General features: G+C 33.6%; 1 protein-coding gene across 5 annotated transcripts in view; it reads right to left on the bottom strand.

Annotated features, from left to right (window-relative positions):
- Positions 1-12,588, bottom strand: part of LOC127873184 (uncharacterized) — a 78,418-nt gene that overhangs the window by 18,976 nt on the left and 46,854 nt on the right. The window contains exon 1 of one of the 5 annotated variants that reach the window (XM_052416914.1): positions 8,591-8,679. The exons of the other annotated variants lie outside the window; for them this stretch is intronic. The gene's annotated coding sequence lies outside the window, so the exon portion shown is untranslated. Of the gene's footprint in view, positions 1-8,590; positions 8,680-12,588 lie in introns of those variants that run through there. 5 annotated transcript variants of the gene reach the window in all.

Here is a 12,588-nt window from a genome sequence, read left to right as displayed (position 1 = left end):
GAAAGGTAAGTGAAGCGAACAAATTATCACAGTTGATTAGCAAAAAAGAAATGCAAATGTTTATGAATACTGCCACAATATTGCTTTGTGGCATCAGAACAATGCCTGATCATATTTAATGAAACGCAACGCTTGCTCGGTCAATCATATTGGAATGTACAAGCTTTCAGGGAAAAACATATTACTATAGTTATATAAATATTATTTAAAAGAATTATATGGCACCTGAGGGTATGAACCAATGCAGACAATTCGTAACCAAGTAATACAACAATAATAATGATTTTGTATTGATTTCCATAAAAGTAGCTATAACATGTTGTTGATTTTTGTTGTTGTTCAATATAAATTTAAGGAATTTATAGCTTATGCAGTGATTTCATTCTGTAAAGCGTTTACTGCAAACAATACCATAATATATCATAGTTTGGCCTTTAACGAGGGGAAATATGTAAACTTCGTAAAAGTGTTTCTCACAATTATCAAAACTACTTAAGGCGGCATGTAATTATGCGTATTTACGGTAATAAAACATTTGTGACATAAGCCTTTGAAATGTTAATCTCAAAATCTATTTGGAACTTTATTTAGTCCCAAGTTACCAGAATAAGAATTAGGATAGTTGAAAGTGTAAGCGTTTTATAGACATGGCTTCACGAACATGCCATTCGACATTCCGAGAGATCGAACACCAAACCGACCGACCGACCGACGGACAGATGCAAAACATCAAACATGTACCACCGCATCTTCGAAGGGGGAGACATACACATTACGGTTCATTCGCAGCAAGAACATTTAAATATATAACTACTGGATCAAATTTACAACACATAAGATAACTGGGATCCAGAGAATGTTGCAAAAACGTATACATCAATGCATATTTGATGCAATAAATACGTTTAAACTATAACTAGTATTAATTTGCGGAAATATCGCTTTATGAATATGGATATGAATATTTTCCGGAATATGAAAAAAGACAACACAAAGTGTGCGCTTTATGTGTAATGCCCCATAGCTTTAATTGAGTGCGTTGTGCCACGGAGACATGTTCTCATCATTAAATAGGCGGTCCAAATTCCTTAGGTCGCTCAACCGAGGCCCGAGCGAACCGACCTGTCTTGATAAGCTTTTGTGATGTTTCATTTACAATTTTAGAACTCGGAAAAATATCATAAGGAAAACTAATCTAAGCAAGTTTCATGATGGTTGTGCAAACACATGTGGAATATAGAGTGATTTAGATAATTTGACCCAATGGCCTAGTTTTTGATAATATGTGACTTGTTTCAAACATAACCGTGATATAATTGCGACACATTTTCTGACAAAATTTCTTATTTTTGGGCAATAAATAAGGCCCTTAGAGTGTTTCCAGGCGTTTTCTTTAATTTGGCCCATTGACTAACTAAGTTCTGACCTCAGCCGAGATCATTAGAACAAAAAAAAATTAATGTCCTTACCAAGTTTCATTAAGCTTGGTCAATATATGACACCTCTAGAGATTTCACAAAAATATGCTTCTAGTATAATAATTTCACACAATAAAGCTCAATGAAAATGTTTATATTGTTGATACTTTAACAATTTTATCTATCTGTACCTTTTAAACTGTTTAAATGATGTTTATATCTCGGAAAATCGGTCAATAATCTCTTGTAACTCAAATTCATTATATTGTTTATATTTTAACCTAACTATCTTTAAGTATATTTTATGAAATGACTCAAGTTTCAATCATATATACAATTGTTTGTACATAAATGATACTTTAGTAAACTGTCTGTCTGTCTGTCTGTCTGTCTGTCTGTGTGTCTGTGTGTCTGTCTGTCTGTCTGTGTGTCTGTGTGTCTGTGTGTCTGTGTGTCTGTCTGTCTGTCTGTCTGTCTGTCTGTCTGTCTGTCTGTCTGTCTGTCTGTCTGTCTGTCTGTCTGTCTGTCTGTCTGTCTGTCTGTCTGTCTGTCTGTCTGTCTGTCTGTCTGTCTGTCTGTCTGTCTGTCTGTCTGTCTGTCTGTCTGTCCGTCCGTCCGTCCGTCCGTCCGTCCGTCCGTCCGTCCGTCTGTCTGTATCATTTCACTGACTGTAGTATACATTATTTCTACATCAAAAGAATTATAAAACCTAAAAGAACAACATCTGAAAAAGCAAAACACATGGGGCATATCCACCAAGTCTATTAAGACAATCTTATCTTACGTCTTATGTAAAGAAACATTGTCTTGCATAACTTGCATAATTCAATATTTCGTATAATATTTCGGTAGAGAACAGCTTTCCCCTCCAAACAGAGCCTTGACAATTCTGTTGCACGCGACACACTCTTACATCATATATTAACTAAGGCCAATACGTCTGGTAATGTATCAGTTGCCATGGTGGAGTCGTTGCTGAGTTACCCATGGAAATTGTGCGAGGCCAATGTTTCTGCGAAAATTCGGTCAATCCGCTGACGAGTTATTTTTCGGAAATTCAATAATACAGTGACTTGTATCATTGACCTTAATTTCACTAGGGGGTATCTCATTTTAAGGGCAATGCATCTGCAACGCATGAGGCCCATCATTCTACCCTTTGATGACATATCGAACGGAAACAAATTTAACACTTAATGTCACGGTGAACTTGCCCTTTGAACTAGTTTAATTTCAATAGGGGTCCTCTACTGCAAAGGCCAATTAACATGGGAAGTATCAAGCCAATTGGTTAATCCGTTAACACGTTATTGGTCGGAAACGAACTGGTCTACCGACAGACTGACCGACCGACCGAACGACATCCAGGTGAACAATATACGCCCTCTTCTTTGCAGGGGGGGGGGGGGGGGCATAACAATAAGTGACAAATTGGATAAAACTTTAAATTAAGGAAAACAAATAAAACACTTAACATGCCATGACTTACAATGAGCATCGTTTATATTCCCTAATTTAATTTGATATTTTACGATCCAATTTACCTTGAGTATTAGAGACACGATTCACGCGAAAGAAATCTGAACAAACTACTATCAAATCACCTCTGGCGTGCAATTTGCCATGCACTACGTAGAAATCATCAAACATAAATAAGTCACCACCATAATGCAGACCACTTCAATGATAAAATCGCAAATGGAAAACAAGCATTTGTAGACTCTTGTGCAAGATAAAAACTGATTATTTCTCGGAATTATTCTGAAAACACCAAAAGTTCAACTATAAGCGAATTCGCCTCGGTAATTTTCATAACATAAATTTCGAGTAAGTCATGTCTGATGCGAACGTTGTTCATATGATATAACAAACATAAAATGTACACCCCGGAATGCTTGAAGCTAAACGTTTGATGAGCAATACAGTATATATAGTGCTGGTAAACATCGTTAAAGGCACGGGTTTATCAGGTTCCGATGTTAGCGCGATAAACCTCGTGTAACGGTCAGTGATATTGATACAGCATTAAAAGAAAACTGGATGGGCGAATAATGCGTTTACATAAACATGATCAGTATAACTAATGAGCCGAAGAAATGTACAATTGGATATAAATAATCAAATATACCGTTGTAATGGGAAAGTCGTTTAGCTCCGGGTAAAAGCAGAACAGAAAACGGCAAACGTGTAAAATCATTAATTTTCGTTGATTTCGTGGGCTGACCGAGCCACCAATTTTGACACAAACAATCAAAACAATAGCCATCCTTTGTTGTTAGAAATGAACTATTATCTGCGAACATATTTTGCTTAACATTTAAAATATTAATAATCGCAGTACAATGCAATTGTATATAGCTACACTATAATTGGCTGTGTAGAAAGTTCTAATTAATTTTTATAATGATTTCAATGCAACACAATTTGATCTTCATGTTTGTTCACTTCAGTCCGATTTATGTTACATATGAACAATATTTCAAAGAAATGTACAATGGCCACTAACAAAGAGTGCAGAGATGCGTAAATGGCATAACAGTGAGTGATCCGAGCAAAGCATTACTGTTTTTTAAAACGCTACAAGAAAAAAAAGTTTAAAGAAACTGCTACGATATTGCCATTTTCCCATCAAAATAATGCCTTTAACAATAAACATGTTCAGTCAAATGTTACGCTTGCTCGGTAAATCGGTGTATGTGATTTAAATTGTTATCAGAAAAAACATGGTACTATAGTACAATAACAAGTATTTAACAGAAAAAAAACATGGTACTATAGTACAATAACAAGTATTTAACAGAAAAAAACATGGTACTATAGTACTATAACAAGTATTTAACAGAAAAAAACATGGTACTATAGTACTATAACAAGTATTTAACAGAAAAAAAAATGTACATAGTACTATAACAAGTATTTAAAGAATTATCTGACAGTTTTAACAAATGTAGACAATTGGTAAAAACAAGTTAGCCTCCAAGTTGCATGAATTTGTATGTTTTCCATTAAAGCATTTGTAGCAGTAAAATATAAAGGGAATTTAAAGCCTTATGTAATGATTTCATTTTTAAAAGCATATACTGCGGACAGTACAAACATCAGCGATAGTATTATCCCTATCCTTATTACAATTATAAGTTAAATTTTGAAGATGGTGTATATCATATCGACATGATATCACTGACAAACATACCGAAAGACCGAATAGCAATTCACCCGAACAACGGACAGATGCAAAACAACATAAATGTACCACCGCACCTTCGAATGGAGGAGATACAAACATCACATGCGCAGCGAATACCTTTATATACTAATATAACTACATGATCATGTTAACTTCTTTATATTCATTGTAGCTACAAACCAGGAACGTATCACAAATTACCAGTTGAGTATTAACTTGGGAAATATCGCCAAAGGATATTCTCGCGGATTGATAAAATATGGGCGCTTTCTCTGTAATACGCGTGCGCTCATCGGAACGGAAAAAACAAGTATTATAGTGGGTCAAAATAAGGTCAAGAGTATATGAGTCAGGGGCGTTTGGGCATGAAAATGTATCTTGCAAATTAACATTTCATGGAGATGTCACATTCCAAGTTTCAATACGATTTCGGATTGTGAATTGTACAAGTACCGTTAGCTCAATCAACAAACGGAGAACATTAGATGCCATAAAAAGGCTGCATTCGTGGGCACATAACTATTGCAATAATAGATCACTTGGCTTGAAACAGTGTCTTTAAACATAAGATTTATGGTGACATATTTTAATTTCAATTATATCGCTTGATACATGTAGAAGTGCCGGTATTCCAGTCCACAAGCGTAGAACATTTAATTTTTATCCCATAACATGGCAAAGTTAAAGTAAATATTAAAATAAATGTTCGGATCAGTGAGAATGAATAAGGTGTCTTAAACATCTATACTTAATGGCGAAGACATATTTCAATATTCAATTAAATCGGTTAAGAACTGAGTAATAATTTAGCTCAAAAACAGTGAAACTTATAACATCACGTTATGCGGACGGCCGCAAAACCGGCAAACCAACCAAACGCCCAACCGATGGCGTGACTCGAATATTCCCACTATAAAAAAAATGAGTACATATGTTAGCTCAGTCCGAGGTAATCTGTAAAGCGATACTTCAAGAAAGCTTTTCTACAGAAACGCATTAAAACAAATAAATTATTTCAACATATATCAGGTGTTTCTCAGAATATATCTATTATCTGCAAAAACGAATTAACACTATGTGTCAACGTGACCTATTGGATCTCTGTCCTTTGTCATTTCTATGAACACATTTAAAAAGCAATAAATTCCCTTATTCTATTTAATAGCTTACGATCTAATTTACCATGGGTATCAGAAACACTTTCCACCCGAAAAAAATCAATAAACTACTAACGAATCGCCTCTGATATTGTAATTTGCCATGCTCTACGTAGATATCATCAAACATAAATACGTCAACACCATTACGCAGACCACTTCAATGATACCAACGCAAATAGAAAACAAGCATTAGTAGCATCTTATGCCAGGTAGAAACCGATTATTTCTTGAAAATATTTATCGAAACACTTATAGTTCATCCATAAGCGATCATAGGTATTTTGCATAACGTAAGTTCCGAAAGATTCATATCTGATGTGTGTTGTTTTCATATGATATAATAAACAGAAAATACAGAACGGATCGCTTTTAAGAATACGTTTGAAGAGCAAGACAACAAATATAGCGTTACTATACATCGTTAAAGCTAGATTATATGATTTTGTCAAATATTTATTAATTTATATAAAATGTGTAAAAAAACTTATTAAACATATATTTAATATATAAATTAAATTAAAAGTTAAGAAGAGCATGTGTCGAATAATGCTAAATAAGCGAGATATTTAATTCTGAAATCAAAAGTGTATGTACAGTCAAATTCGCCAGCATGTAAATCATGCATGTACGATGTGAATCTTAATTCAGTTTAACGGTTCATTTTACATTCCTGCAACGATATCTATTCAAACGACACACGAACACTAACTAAAAAGACTAATGCTTCGATTATTGTAGGAAAATATGTACGAAACATTTTCGTCACAATCGGCTCGGGGCGCTAATATGTTTTTGCGAATTTTATATAAAAAAATCTTCAATGTATATTTTATTGCCGATTTTGTGTTATTGTAACATATTTTATCAATATATTACAATTAAACACATACACAAAATCGTATAATCTCGCTTTAAAGGTACGAGCTTATCTTGTTTCGGGGTAAGCGTGATAAACCCCTGGTACTGGTCGGTGATATAGATGCAGCATTTAAGGAGAAACTGGATGCGCGAATTATACGTTCAGATAGACATTATAAGTATAATTAATTAGCCGAAGTCATGTACACTCGATTACAAATACTCAAAAATACCGTTGTTATGGGAAAGTCGCTGCTCTAAGGAAAACCAACAGAAAACAGCAAACGAGCAGATGACCGTTCCATCAGATAACACGAGCCGCTTTCTGGCAAAGCTGGGCTTAATGCCCGTGCGTACAGTTTCGGCCCAGATCAGCATGTGCAGTTATCATGGGCGGCTAATCATGGGTGACATTTTTTCGCTTTTATGGAGCTTTTCGTTTAAATGAGCTCTCTTCTGAAAGTGTATGCGAAAAGTGTCGTCCCTGATTGCCCTATGCGGTCTGCACTGGCTAATCTGGGATGACACTTTACACAGATGCTATAAGCAATATTTCCAAAGAAAGAGGCTAAAATTAGGAAAACGCCAGAATGACACCAGCCATGCGCAGTCAAAGAGCAATGGAGTGTCAACAGTTGAAGAGTCCATATAGAAAACTGTTGTACATAGAGGAGTAAAGACAAATGTTGTTAAGCAAAACGAGTAATGAACTTATATACAAGAGGAAGAAATCCGCAACTGAAAGCTAATTTATTATATATAGATGTTCATTCAGGAAAAAAGGCAATATGCCCATCATTCCGCATGCAACACATGACAAAGAAATATACAACCGGTTAATGGTGAGATATGTTGCATCATGTTAGATATCTGCATATATATATGGGGAGATATAGATACATCAGCATGTAGTTTTGATTGTGAAGATGCAATAAAAAGATAAATAAATAAATAAACGTTTGGAAGCAATGGAAGGAAAAAAAAATATAGCGTGTATTTGTCTTAGACCAGGGTGACTGGGTTATTGGGTCATTTCGGAGAAAAATGAAAGTTCTAGTCTAATGAAATGTAACTAGAGTTTATGTATTAAAAAGTGTAAATTTAAATATGAACGGTATATTTAGTATATATTTGACACACAAAGTTGAGTTAACCAAAAATGGATATTAAATCTAGGTAGCCTTTTTTTTTGGGGGGGGGGGTTAGATTGTATATTCCTTGTTAGAGAGCCAAAAATATAGAAAAACTCACGTAGGCATGCTATAGTGTTTGATTTCAGGTACATGTACATATCAGGTGCATTTATCAGTAAAAGTTATTTACATATATATTTACATACATGTTTAACAGTTTACAAAATAACATTTATTATTTACACACACACACACACAACGCTTATATATATATATATATATATATATATATATATATATATATATATATATATATATATATATATATATATATATATATATATATACACAAAGTATCATATAGTATTTTTACAACGTTGGTGATGTAATTGGTGCATGTGTATTTTGCGATTGATGTTGATGTTGTGTAGCCTTTCATGTTCAAGCTCATAACGATATTAATATCCGATATATCAACTCGTGCTTCCGTTACACAATCGATTTATAATTGGAGAAATCATCAAATGTGTCTGGAAATAATCGGATTAACTACCGTCGTAGATACAGTTAAATGGATTTTATCATGGTAAGTCAACGTTGTAAGTGTGGTACAGTTTTACAAGCTTGACAACCTAACCCGAAATCAAAACGTTAGGTTGAGGCGCATGTGTAAAATTTAGTCCAAATAATTAGACGTAATCTACCGATTACGTCTAAACGCCTAACATCGTTTTCCTATAGCAAATTGATTTCAACTTAAACTTCAGTTTTTCTCGATAAATCTTTGCTAATGCATAAAATTATCATTAATTAGACATGAATGTGAGCGATTACCTCTTCAATGTGTAAATATTGTGCTTTAAAATCACTTGTACATTTTAAAAATAAGCATACACAACACACGAAGTGTGTTTGTCGTTTATAGAATAACATTGAATTATCTTGAACGAAATTATTTTTTGAATAGGTTACACATAACCAATTGTTGTTGTACAACAAACCAAATCACTTTTTAGCTTTCTGTAATCTTTAATTAAATGAAACCTATATGTGTGTGTTAAAACTACCAGTTGTATGCATCATTAATTGTTGCGCAACGTTATGAAATATATTCTTTAATAAAAATGTGTTTGACAGCAAACACGGAATCAGGGGACAAAAATATTTCTAAACTGCACTCGTCCTGCAGGACAAGTGCATTAACATTTTCACTCGTCCTGCAAACACATGCACTTGTCCTTCAAAGTATTGTGTGAAATAAAGATTGCTGATATGACTAATAAAGTTTCCTATATCACTGCTAAAATGCTGCTTACTCAGTTATTCATGCCTGCTGATCACAAAAGAAATGTTAAGCATTGAAATAAGTTAGATCTACTTTATTTATGAGGAACACAAAATAACTAAATGAAGACTCGCGTGTTTCCGTTTCGGAGCGTTTGAACATCGCTCCCACCAACTTTAATGTCAGACATTTTTCAGACAAAATTCAGACTGGTTTCAAACCGTACTTCACAGTTAAACAATTCTTTAAACATCAATACTAACAGTGAATGCAGTCGGATGGTTCCCTGTCAACATGGACGCGCAAAGTTTACACCAAAAAGCCAATATTTACTCGGGAAACAGTCTCGCATAACAACGCGCACCTGCTGTTTGAAATTTACAATTACAATTTCCGGTTCATTCGCATTCTCCTTTCGGAATAGATATACTTTAAGAAAATGATTTTATTTAATGAAAACGAGTCTTTCTGGTCAGAAAATACATTTTTAACATCAGTTTTTTTCACTCGTCCTGTAGGACGAGAGCTTTAGGGAAATTCACTCGTCCTTTCAAGATTTCACTCGTCAATACAAGCGGACGAGTGGAATTTTTGTCCCCTGACGGAATAATACTTAAAGGGATCTTTTCACGTTTTGGTAAATTGACAAAATTGAAAAAAGTTGTTTCAGATTCGCAAATTGTCGTTTTAGTTATGATTTCTGTGAGGAAACAGTAATACTGAACATTTACCATGGTCTAATATACATGTAGCCATTATACGCATCTTTTGCAATTTAAAAACCTGAAAATTATAAAGCGTTCCAACGCGAAACGATTGAATAATTTGGAGAATTCTGTTTTGTCGTTTAATTTTGTGAAACTACGAAGATTGCTTATATAAAGTTTAAAATAGGTCGCTTATACATACTTGGCAGGATGGCCGAGCGGTCTAATTGGTTTTTACTCCAGGACCCCGGGGGTCACTGGTTCGAGCCCTGATGCGGGCTACTTTTTTCCCCTTTTTTAAAATTTTATTCTTGATTGTTTACTGGAGCTTTTAAGATCCAATGTTTATATTTAACAATATAAAGCATTTAATGACAAACTTCAAAACACGCCAAAAATTTGTGAAAAGGCCCCTTTAATAAAACATTTTTTTTAAAGAATATACGGTAGGTGTTTATTTCGATCTAATACGCCATATGAGGCCCACGAGAACAACATATTTTCATAAGAAGTCAACAAAGAGAAAACAAAAATGCAGAAATACGCACCAGCCCTATGCTCACACGCACACACTCACAAGTAAACAAAACATACATAAACGTACATGAACAAAATTTAAAACATAATACTGATAATCAAATAGTTCATTAAAAGCGAAAAAAGTCTCCGACACTGTATTAATGGACATACACTATACTTAAATCCTTTAGATAATTTACCCTTTCTCATTCTATCAACCAATTTAACTCTTGTGCATACTCCTTACTCTAAATGCAAATATTATCTTGGTTTGGTGAGTTCTATATTATTTCTGTGATCATGGAGTCTAAGTGCAAGACTTAAAGGGATCTTTTCACGCTTTGGTAAATTGACAAAATTGAAAAAAGTTGTTTCAGATTCGTAAGTTTTCGTTTTAGTTATGATATTTGTGAGGAAACAGTAATACTGAACATTAACCATGCTCTAGTCTAATATAGCCATTATATGCATCTTTTGACGATTTTAAAACCTAAAAAATATAAAGCGTTGCAACGCGAAACGATTGAATAATTTGGAGAGTTCTGTTTTTGTCGTTAAATTTTGTGAAACTACGAAGATTGCTTATATAAGGTAAAAATTACGTCACGAATGTGTACTCGGCGGAATAGCTCAGTAGGCTAAAGCGTTTTTACTTCAGGACTCTGGCAGGACTCCAGGGGTCACTGGTTCGAAACCTGCTCCGGGCAATGTTCTTTTCCTTTTTTAAAATTTTTTCTTGATTTTTTACTGGAGCTTTTACGATCCAATGTTTACATTTATCAATATTAAGCATTTAATAAATAAGTTAAAAAAATGCCAAAATCTGTGAAAAGGCCCCTTTAAAGTATGTTGTTTCGCTTGCGGTTGTTAAAGCCAAAACGGGGCTTCCCAGCTGACACAGCTGCTGATATTCGGATCTGAATACTTAAACTTATTCAGACCTTATTCTTAACCGTTGTGCGTTATACGATATCGGATTTTAGGCGGGAATACAACTCAGTAAAACTATTTAATTTCTTATACAACATTGAGAATATTAACAGTTATTGAAATTAACAATATCAGCAACATCATTTTAAAGACTAAACACCTTTTCAAGTATCGAATTTAACATGTCAATAAAATATATTAATACCAAAAAAGGTTTCATTTAATATTGTTCACATTAAACCTTTAAATAAAAGTGTCGCTTTAACTATTTTCCGTGTCTTAACTTAATAAGCCGCGAATCGTTTGCTAAAACAGTTAACAAAAAGGGCTATACGTTCTAATTCTTAATGAAATACAAAAATAAGTATAACATAATAAATAACGTCCAAAAACACACAAGGCAAGATCAAAGTTTTAATGGAAAACTAATATGACATTCCACGTAAATTATTATTTTCGTCTAAATCGAATACTATATATAGAGAAACAATGTATTTATAACCGACCAATGAGGTAACATTATGCAACTTTCAATTTACACAGTGCTATATGGCAACAATATGGAATTTGAACAGTGGTAGTGTTTTAAGGTCTGGACTATCATTACTTGTAAGTTTGTATAAACATTCTTCTAATGCAATTAGTAAAAAAATGTTTATATTTTATGTTTAATAATTTATTGCATGATTATTCTGTGCTGTTATATGAATTTGATGCCGTTAAAGCTTCCGACATGAATTCATGTCGGAACTATGCTATTGCAAAATAACGTTAAACGATATGAGGTCGATGTAAATTGACCTCATATTCATAGGAGTAGTGTAAAATTGACCAACTTTTATTTAATAATAATAGGTCTGCTCATGACTCATGTTAGTCAAGTAATCTAATTCGAGGAATTAGGTTACTACACATGATGGAGCTATATGTATATACTAATGATACAATTGAGTAGCTTGATATGTGATGGCCAATTGCAATTCATCATGCTAACAATTTTTGAAGATTTAAAAGTTACACATTTAGACAATTAGAGCACACATTTATCGATTGTTATTTGATATGTGGTAAACAAATGCATTGTATTTGCGTTCACCAATAAGAAAACCTTACAGATTATGCACATTTTGTAAGTTTTAGTAACAACATAGAATAAAATAGCATGGTATATGATGGACAACTGTTATAAACTTAGATACATACATGTACACCTACATAAAAATGAGCAAAATACATATACTGGCTTACATGTTAATAAAATATGATGTTTACTAATGATGTTTATTTGATTATTATGTTTGCAATACACCTAATAAACATAATTGTGTTTTATGTTGTATCTTTTTGTAATACCAGTGTATTTTGTCTTTTTCAATTTCAGGTACCACTAC

The sequence above is a fragment of the Dreissena polymorpha genome, chromosome 3 (genome assembly GCF_020536995.1).
Source record: "Dreissena polymorpha isolate Duluth1 chromosome 3, UMN_Dpol_1.0, whole genome shotgun sequence".
NCBI classification, from domain to species: Eukaryota; Metazoa; Mollusca; class Bivalvia; order Myida; family Dreissenidae; genus Dreissena; species Dreissena polymorpha.
This window is presented reverse-complemented; position numbering and strand designations above follow the sequence as displayed.